Here is an 11,208-nt window from a genome sequence, read left to right as displayed (position 1 = left end):
TTCTCGTCTAAAACCGCACTTTACCCCTCTGCCTGCTTGCCACCGCTGATTCTCCCGCAATCAACTCACAGCGTGCACCGCGAACACGGCTCGTGACCGTCAACGAGCGAACTTTAACCGTACATAGAATTGGGATACTCTGGAACGAAGGAACACCGCCTCCAAGACTGGGAAGGCCTCGAAATCCGAGCAAACTTATCGCGTACCGCGTCGACGCGGTTTCTGTCGCGCCATACGGCTTATGACGTGCGGCGAGGGTGTTAAGAAACCGTGTTCGAGCGTACCCGGTTTTACGCTGTCTCGCTGCTATCCTGTTGTTAGGGTATCGGAAAGAAATTGAAACAAACAGTCTGCGGCGGAGGAGATTGCCGTGGCAGGGATTCGAGGCAAAATTGCGGAGCGGCGATAAAGCAGCTGTAAACTCGATGAGAGATCGAGATAAACGATTGCGGTGGATGAAGAAGGGTTTACAGAAAGTGAGAGGTAACTTAGCTCGTCCAGAAAAAGTTTCCGTTCGAGAATTGCTGAAGTGATTCGTTAAACTTGACGAATGTGTAGTAATCAGTTCGTAGGTATAGAAATTAGGTTTTAGCTCGTATCGAGTATTTCGTTTATCTTTCGACAGTTTGACTTTATCGTCTCTGTTAATAACACGTTTAATAAGAAGGTGAGAATTTCAGTGCAATGAACCGCCCCTTGTGGTTACTAAAATAAGACAAATGCTCCCGGTGAATAAGCATCGTAAACCTTATCACGCAAGTTTATTCGCGAGGGGCATACACATCGCGTTTATATAAGTATAGACACCTGTGTGCAGTTGATATGTAGCGTTCATCTGTCGCCCTTCAACAATGCCGCAGCTTTACGTTTACCACGAAGCGTCGTTATGTAAAGCTTTATCGCTTTCAGTGACACGAGGAGAAATGTGGTAAAGAGATGCTGTAAATTTTATTAACATTTATGGTCCAAGCACAGATATATATTCCCGAAAAAATATGCTCGCCGTAGCTTCAAGTTTCCTTTATTTTGTAAGCAGTAAAAATGCTGGAGAATATAAAAACAAGTTTCTACTGTAACTCGAAGTGGAATCAAATAAGTACGATATGATCAGAGTGATAAATTTGAAAGTTTGTTATTATTGCGACGTGAAGGATTTTACAAAATTCTTGTGCAAGTATTGATAGGTGAATTTGGTAGTGTAAGGGAGTATTTTAATTTTAATTTTATTTTTAACGTAAATTTCGTAACATCGATAGAAATATTCCGTATTCGACACATTACGCTAGATTAAGCTATCTACGTACACTTCGTTTTATCTTCCAATAAAGGAATTGAATAAATATCGAACCAAAGTTAACGTTTACTGTTTGTCTGCATAGTGAAACGCACAGTTTTCTGCTTTCCTATAAAATTTTACATTTTATTTTTTGATCTTCAAGTCTTTACTGTTCTAAAACTTCTTTTCTTATCATTTGTACTACCACTTGTATTGATAACAACTACATATCTATTATATTCCCACTCTAATATAATTTGTTTGCTTCTAGCTTTAAAAGATAAAATGTTTTTGAAGATTTTGTCGGTGAGAATTGTACGACTTGTAAGTTTAAGTTGATAAATTTTCTTATGGGCAATAAAAATTTGTTTTTACTGCATTTTATCTATATAGAAGTATTATAGTACTTCAGTATCGTATCAATAGTATTTAAGCTTGAAACAAAAAATGAATCATACATTTTAAAAAATTCCAGAATCATATCATTATCAGAAAAGTATTCAATCGTAAAAGAACGATTTATCGAATGTATCAAAAGAAAATAATCTCCAATTTCATTATTTTCACTCAAAAACATTAAGTTGTCGTGCAAAATCGCCAATAAACTGAAACAAACATCCCGTTGTAACAGAATTTCATCTATAAGCATTTCTCAAAGCTTTCCTCATCTTATTCATTCCTCGTATCTTATCTACTATCGCATTCTCCTATTCTCTCCTCGTATCTTATACAATTTCCTCGAAAATAATCACCGACTAGCCATCTAAAGTTTACGCGCGGCAATAGATCAACTCATTACCGTTTTTTCACCGTAGCAACCGGCAATAAAAAACGAGGTACGCATTAATCAAGCAAGCAAACATTAATAACAACTAAAATCTGGACACGGTGAATAAGGTAATTCATTCCGAACTGGTGAATTTGGATTCTCATGAAAACTCAGACGCCCGCGTAATTGTAATCGCCGGTTCCTCCTTTACCGTTGGACGTATTATATCGTCTAATGCGTTTCGCCGAGCCGTTGAAAAGAAAAAAGGATTTTAAACTCATGGCACCATTTACCGGGGAGGAGAGGCGTCGAGCGCAGTCGCGGTTCCGTGCCAGGAACCGGCAGTAGCTTTGCGTCAAAAAATACGTAATAATGGAAAAACGCAGCTGGGCGTAAGTTAATTACAAGTAGCTACTCGCAAGGGCGTTAATTACTTATTGTAACTTTTGCGTTAATTGCTCGGTGGTAATTGCTTTCGGTAATTGGCCATTCCGTTGCTTCGTTTACCTATGTAATCCCCGATAGCTACAGCTTGCGGATAGTAAAATTTCGAAATATCGAAGTACAGCCTTTTCCTATTCGAGTCGAAGGAGTTTCTTTAACTCAGCGGAGGCGATCCTGAGGAGCAGTTAGCGGGAAACGGAAGCGCCACGGACCAGTGACAGAACGAACAAACGCCGATGCGAAGCCCGGATGTCCAATTTAAGAAGTTAGCGCGAGATCGAGAATTGCCGCTAACTTTCTTAATGGGCCCCGCTCAGTTTTCAATTCCTTTAATCTAATAGCGCCACTTTTATTGATTCACTTTGATCGAAACCGACGTGGAACGTATTCTGACTCGAGCGAACGTCTAATGTTTTAACAATGCAGCTTAGCAAATAAATAAAATAGGATTTAGTATAAAAATTGCCCGGTTTTGCAAATTTTATTTGTTGTTTCCGGGTTTTCTGTGATAGGACGTTATCAAATTTTTCTCTTCGCTAACCATAACAAAAGTACACACAGAACGAAATTTAATTTTAGTTTTCTCTAGATTATTGCAAGGTGTTTTATGTTACATTTAAATTTTAGAAGCTGAGAATTGCTGGTATTTCCTTAGATTTAGATCTGAGAATTTCTCTATTTAGATTTCAAAGAAAAGAGCTCCCTATATCTATTTCTCTGGTTCCTTCTTTTTCTCAGGAGTAGAAATAGAATATTTACACTTTTTCAAAAATTATTTCCGAACCGACATTATTCCGCAGTGTTGTCGTTTCAACGTGAAAAGTTAATTAAAACAAAAAAAAAGAAAAACACCCCCGTTGCGAAAACAGCTTTTCGTCTCACCGATAAACATTACGCACAGTTGGATCAATGTTGCCTCGGTTATCATGTTTCAGCTTTTGTTCGAATTTTGTCATGTTTTCGCTTTAATCAACGCGACTCCCCCGCGTCCCCTTTCCCGTCACCCCCCGTTTACATCGTTACACCGCGAATTACCATCGTTTTTCCTGTCAGACTTCTTTTTCAAATGACACGATACACTTTAAAAGCGCGAGAGATTGTCGCGTGGAATTTTAAATCGGTTAGGCGCAAATTGGGATACACGGTTCAGCTGTACCCAGGCTGGCGGCCGTTAAAGATTTTTAATGAATGCTATTTAACGCCCTTTCGTCGGCCGAGGGGGTCGGTTTTTACGTGAGAACTACCCGGCAACCCGTTATTATTTACGAGCGTTGCACATTACTCGGAAAATATGTGATATTTGGCGCCGTTCGTTCGTACCGTCCATTAATCTCGCGGACGAAAATTGGTTTGCATTTCGAAAACGTGCCCCCTCACTCGCCATTCTCCTGTCCCGTGACGATACTTCGATTCAGCTTCATCGTTCATGGATAAAATGCGATATAAAATTACACTCCGCTCTCGAATTATAGGATTTCCGTTGTTTTGTCATTTTCTCGAAATTTCCAAGTTCTCGCTCTTCTCTCCTTTCTTTCTTTTACAATTTGAACGTGTTAACGGCTTAAAAGCACGATTTTATCGCTGTTTCGTGTGCAGACGCGTCTAACGTTCAGGTGAAAACCGTGAAATCTGGAAAATAGGAGGAACAGAAAGAAACGGTTTCGAAGCGATTAATTGTAGCCGGTTTTATTATTGTCCGATCTGTTCAGGTAAATGTGCGCGTGAATAATTATGACGTACCATCGTCCTTTTCTACAATCGTGATAAATTAATTCCATTATAATCCGGGTTAATGTAGGAAGTAATATGTTACGGCTACGGAGTTTGTAACAACACCATTGTGTGCTATTAATATAATTGCATCCGATGCACAAAGCCGGATGCTTTTAATCCATTAATTATATAACAAGTTGTTGCTTTAGTACGATATGTTAGATAAATTCATCCGAATATGAAAATACTGTTTCCTGACAGAATATTCATGTTTAATCGCTAGCTGAAATGCCCGTTTCGCTTTCTGCTTAACGTTAGTTGCAACTATGTAGAATTCTCCTTCGCGAGATTAATCGAGCGATATAAACAAAACGAGTGAAACTTGCGATCCATTTGTTACGAATGGCAAAGAAATGGCAATTTTTAATAATTTTTAATAGTGACCAAATTCACATCCTTCGTACCCTTCAAAAATACCTTATTGATAGTGAAAAAACATTCTTGCTCGATAAATTTCATTACTGGATGTAAATATAAAAAGGAGACAATTTGTAGGAGTAGGAAAAGTAACGTTTTCACTATCCCCCACCTTCTTCCTCGCTCGTAAAAATGTGTATCGACCGTACCTCTCAATTTCCGCTGCAACGATTTAACCGAAACCAATTTTAATCATTCCACCTTCGAGTCCCGACCAATTCACCAGGGTTATTCCACCTTTTACCCGAAATCAATTTGCCTGCTTCATCGATTAATTTACCCAACATTCACCCCGAACAATTTGTCGAGGCTGTTACTTAATCGATCATTTCCACCATGTCCCTCTTTGTCCACGACGACGAAAAAAAAAAAGAAGAAGAAATTAAAATCACGCGGAAACAAGGATACACAACAACACGACGATGTTCCAACAGTTGGAACACGACGAACTGTTAATCGAAACGTCGACGACTTCGAGTCGCACAGTCTGTTTCGCGGCTCGCAGTTTAGTCGTTCGGTGACATTCGAAGCGACACGGTGACGGTGACGCTCAGCAGCGGACAATATCGACAGATATTGACAAAGCGTTGCAAGGTGCGATCCAGCTGCCTGCATTTCAGAGAGAGCGCGGCACGGCGCGGCCAGCAGCAGCACAGCGCATTAGCCTCGCTGTTTGTATTTGCACAGAGGGAAGTGCTGGACATTGTAATTAGGCACGACACATCGCGCCCCTGGGACCACGCCGGCAACCTTCTCCACTCGAGCCGTCCACCCTCGATCATCCGGTGCTCTGTTCGCGTTCCCCAGGCTGCTGCGAGTTGCCCGTTAGTCCCAGCAGCAATCTGGTCTTGCAGCGATCAAGAGGAAAGGGTAAACGCACCTCCTCCACGGAATTCATCCTACCGAAGGGAGAAGCGGTTAAGGGAGGCCGAGAAGGGGAAAGCTTCGGCACACTAGAGGAGGGTGGCATGCTAGGCGCTCAACGTCCTCTCGTGGAATGTGGCCCCGACGCGCACATACTTCATTTTGGTTGATTGTGCTCGGCTACTGACCGCTAACCATCAAGTGCGCGTCTGACCTAACTGATCTTTCCTGCGTACGCTCTCTGCTGTAGATTTCTACTTAACTGATAAGGATCGAGATATAGTTTACGTTGCGTCTGTTACTTCGATACCGATACCACACGGTATGGACTGGCGTAGTGAGCAGTAGGATTGTGTACCAACCGTGGTATGGATGACGTGCGCTGCGTAGATGGTCTAAGCATCGTACGTTTGGGGACCTCGAGCTAAATCACTCTCTAATGGATCGACCCACTAATCTCTGATAGACTGCACGTTTCCCCATCCTCTATCTCCTATCCTACCTCTCTACGTTTCCTCTCCTGCTTGATTTCCTCGATGCTCTATGACGATCCTCCTTCTCCAATTCGGATCGTAAGCTCTGTGTTACTCTTATGTTACCGCTGCTGCGCTGATCGAACACGCATGTGCCGCAGCACGGCGGTGGTTATTCGTGGAAGAAGGAAGGAGATGCGGAGGGAGGATAGAGGGATAGGAAGTTAGAAAGGGTAGCTGGTTTTTTTATGCTGTGCCTCCTAGTGGACTCGTAGGTGAGGCTAGCTAGTATGAATAGACGCCTAGGAGGTACAGTCATGATGTTACTTTTGTACACCGACTGGTCTCTGTGTCTTTCGTTGACATTTGAAAGTTAGCTTTTTGAATTTTCGACGATGATACCTTTCTTTGCGTATAAAGGTGCAACTGGCAACGATCAGGTGAAACGTAGGAAACGCTACTTTGATAGAATTCAAGCGTGAAATATTAATTTTCGAGTAGCGAAGCTGGTACAACGCAGAAGGAAAACTATTCAAATTCAAAGTGGTATCTCAAAATCGTTCACGTCGTTATACATTTTTGCTCTCAAGCGAGATGTAGCAACGTCTGGCAAACAAAAGTGCGAAATACGTAGGACGAAAGTGATCGTACATATCTTGGAGAAGTTTCGCACTGCGAATTGCACACTTCATTCCACCGGAACGGATAAACTAACGCAGGGACCTTCAGAAATTAATAACAGTTTCTGTGTAGTAATTTAAACAGCAATAATAACTCGTATAATTAATCGCTGTTCGTACAAGTTCTTTAGAATCCGGCTAACGACGCTCGCGGAGTCCTTTGCCAGCAATTTAAACTGCGATCAGTTTAACAGCGGCGAAATCACACGAAACGTAGAAAATAAGAGAACGTTAAAGCACACGAAATGCATAACGCAGGGGGAAACGCTTTTAAATATAGAACTGTAAAGAGGAGGGTAGGGGAGAAGGCGAATGGACGAAATGTTCGAGTTTCATACGGCACAAGCCGCTAGCTTTAAAAGCAACCTCAGAGGACACGAAAATTTCAGAATAAAATTCCGTCCCCGGACTGCGTCACGCGATGCAACATTCCACGGAGGTTCGAGAACAGAGAAGAAAGTTTCGCGCGTCCGGTGTACCGCAGTTAAATACATATATATTTTTTCCCGATTTTTTTTCCACCCTTTTTCCACTCGTCCACCCCGTGCCCCTTTTTATCCCGCCCTCTTCTCCGGACAACTACATGCAGCCCGGTACCTGCGAACAGTCCACTGTGCTCTCGTCATGAAAGGTGTATTACGTGTACTACCCGGGAGAAACTGACGCGGCTCGCGCAAGAAAGTTGGCGTGCCCGGGGACGGTAAATTTTCGCCTTATACACGGGAAAAGGGGCTTGCATAAAATTTGACGAACAATCAATTAGCCCACAGGAAGCCTCGATAATCCGTCCGGTCAGTTTGAACATGCTGCTTTGAAAATCTTCGGGCTTCCTCTCACGGAACGCGGTAGGAATAGAGGGACGCCGGTGTACACGAGAGTGTAGGGTAATCTTAATCGTTATCGCTTTTTCAATTTTCGCCAACCCTTGCTGAGCGAATCGGACGGGGTTTCTTCGCTATCTGGTGCTCGCTAAATCATCGACAGGAACGATCTAACAAATGTTTCTCCGATATTTAATCACTGATTATAAGTGCAAGAGGATTTTATTATTCACGTCATTATTTTTTACACGAGAAAGTTAATATTTCGATGGAAACAGAGTTTCGGTAAACACGAGAATTGGTGTCAATGGAATATTATCGATGATTTCAAGGTAACCTGAACTTGATTCATCGCTGTATCAGAGATAGATTTTAAACGCTAACGACAACTTATTGAAGATATATCTGCAATTAGAATGGTCGAACTGGAATTTTTGCCATAACCGTATAACGACACGCGTTACCAAAATGTCAGGCTGTATTTCATCCGCAAGATGGAGAACGGTTGCACTTTCTGAGACGTTCTGCACGCTGCGGAAAGTGTGAAATCGAGGAAGCAAGATGGCGAAGGGTGGACGACCCGATCTGGCCAGGCGATCTTTACTGCCTAAAATCCATTATTTTCCCCATTAGATCTCTCGGTCCGATCTTTCGGCGCAGGCATTTTCGTTTAGCAGTTTTTCTTCCGATTCACGTCGTTTATGACTACCAGCCGGCCCCGACTTGATCCCCATTCACCATTCCGCTCTGCACCTCGGACTATCTCGCACCTTCGATAGCTCGCTTCAAGTCGGCGAATCTCGTCGATCTCTCGTTCCTCTGGCTGCTCTCTGTGCTTTCGTCGCTTTTTATCGCGCCCGCTTCCGTTATCCGTAAGCAAGACAGGCAGGGGCATCGTAGCGCTGATAGTTTAAAATGGAACGCTGTATTTAGCGGGAAAACATTCGTTTTAGTTTGAAGTAACGTTGAAGTTATATTCGAGTGAAAATTATCGTACTTACAGTCGATCGATCTATTTTCCCTAATTTCTTCCAATTTTGAAGCATTTATCATTTTGGTAGATCGCGATATATCGATCTCGATAGTGGTATCGGTGATTTTTATGTTGAAAAAACTTTTTAATTTTTGTTTTTGAAGTTTTCAATATTTAAGATATATTTAGATAAATATTAGTAATTATAGTTTAATATATTGTAGAATAATGTTAACACGATGGAAGATCGTTGGAATTCTGAAAATTCATTTTATTTCTTTTTCCTTTTGTTTCTTATTTCAGTTCGATTCAAGTGAAATTAGCTTAAGTAGAGTATATTTTTTCATATCTCACTATGAAATATCTTAGAATTTGCTGAAAAAGCAAAATGTAGAAAAATTTATAAGAATTTAAATAGCTGAATAAAAATTCACGTGCATATTCAGAAAATATCTATCGCTAAGTAGTAAAATAATGAACGCTGAATGATATATACCAAAATTGTTGAAACTTTGATAATTAAAACATGTCGGCCAAACCAGTCAACTTGGTTAATCAGCTAAGCGCTTAACCCGTCAAACAGGTTAATGAACTAAATAGGTCAGCCGGTCAAATTGATTAATCAACTGAATTGGTTACCTAATTAAGCACACTGATTAAACCTAAGCAAATAATTCCGAACGTGTTCTCTTTTGTATTATTAAATTTATTATTATTATGTGTAGTGATTGGTATGGAAGTAGACTTGTTACTATTATTAATCTTCTTACTGAATATTTCAAATACATAACATGTCATTTTTGGACCAACAGTATCAAATAATCACTAAAATAATCACAGACGAGTAACATAGCAAAATAATCGCAGACCAAAATAATCCTTATTCCATAATTTAATCGTTAATTTTACATCAAATTTTGTCGCTATTTAATTCTTGGTTAATATTTTAAAATGTATTCCCCTGTTCTGATGCTTTACTTTTAAAATTTTTCTATCAAAATCTAAAGACGGCAAGGATACTATAAATAATGCTGAAAATACTAGTCAGCTCGTGCACTAATTAAACACAGCCTATAAATCTGTCTAAGATGTGTTTCCATAAATTTGCATACTCGTTCATACACGTTTTATATTAAATATTTTCTCACAGCCTGAATGCGTTCATGACAACATAACGCTGGGCGCCGTTAAGAGCTTCCACGTTGTCCTTAATGCAAACGATAAAAGTGTACCAGGTGATCTTGTAAGCTTTTATGTTGCGGGTCCAATGTGTGACATAAAGTTAATAAATTCCTACGCGAAAACTTATTTACGTTCTGAAATGTGAACTCTAAGGAAGGTAAGAAAAAATACAAAATACAATTATACATCAGCGATTAACAAAATGAAATTTTACACCGTTTTATCATAGTTTTATCCTTGTGAATGTACAAAGTATGGTATCTGGGACATTCTTGTTATTGAAATTTTCACGAAGAACGGAAGATTACTTGTCTGGAAGATTTTTGCAAAAAAGATAACGCATGATAAGAATAAAAGAATGTGAACCGATCATAAAGAATTACTAAAGTATAGCTTTTCATTTTTAAGGACTACAAGGGATTGCTGAATATGTGTACAAATAAATTTAACAGTATAGTAATTACATATACAGTTTTTCTTATGCTTGTATATTATAAGAAACAATAACAGAATTTAGCACATTCTACGTATTTCGTACGACGTTACTGCTATTTATTACGTTGTCAACACACAAGGGCATAACTTTTCCCCGGAAGTTTTATTTCGTATTCTAGATACCAGAAGAATACACATAAACATAACATTTGACATGCACGCGATAGTTTGAGTTTCGCGATAGTGACAAGTTAAATATCGCTGTCCAATGTTTCTTCCGCGTAGTAACCCAAAGCACCATTTCTTTGCAAGCTATATACGAAAAGAACGCCTAAGTTCTAATAATTTCATTTCAAATCAATTTCTAATAATTTAATTCCAAATCAATTTCTAATAATTTCTCTAAATACATACAAAAAAGAAATGTCGAATTTCTAATCATTTGCAAATTGATCGCGCAAGTAATTCCTTCAGTGTTGAAAAGTTCTGAGCTTCTTTACTCTAACTTAAAGATCCCATAATTCTCACGTTTGGTTAATATTTTTTCGAATTTTCAAAACGATTTTCATTCCACCTAAAAAATCCGACGTTTCATATTACACAACCTAACATTTTATTCTAACAATCTGGCAGAAGTTCAAGATTTATTAAAAATAGAAACGGACACGATAGAATTGATATGGCTTTTTAAAAAAAATAGAAGCATCCGTCCAAACATTTAGCTACGCGTCACTCTGGTTCGTCGCGATTCATTGTCGTAACAATACGTCGGTGTAATTCTTCAAAATCGTCAAAAAATTTGAACAAGAAGAGGACAGGGAGGGAAATGAGCAGAGACGAACGGCCGTGTCTGAATATTCAACGTATCGTCCAAGCGGTGCTTGGTTTCATTCATCGTTTGTGCCCCATGAAAAATCTCCGCGCAATGATATCCAAACGACAATGTATCCGGTGACTGTGCTATGCACCACCAGGGTGTAAAATATTATGAAAATACGTAATATCTGATGATGGTTAAGCTACGGATATGAGCCTCGAGCCGGTCGGTATTGTCCCTCAGGAAACGAGCTTTTATGGGGTTTTTACAACGCCGTGTTACTC

This window comes from Habropoda laboriosa, unplaced genomic scaffold (genome assembly GCF_001263275.1).
Source record: "Habropoda laboriosa isolate 0110345459 unplaced genomic scaffold, ASM126327v1 scaffold11, whole genome shotgun sequence".
Classification (NCBI taxonomy): domain Eukaryota; kingdom Metazoa; phylum Arthropoda; class Insecta; order Hymenoptera; family Apidae; genus Habropoda; species Habropoda laboriosa.
This window is presented reverse-complemented; position numbering follows the sequence as displayed.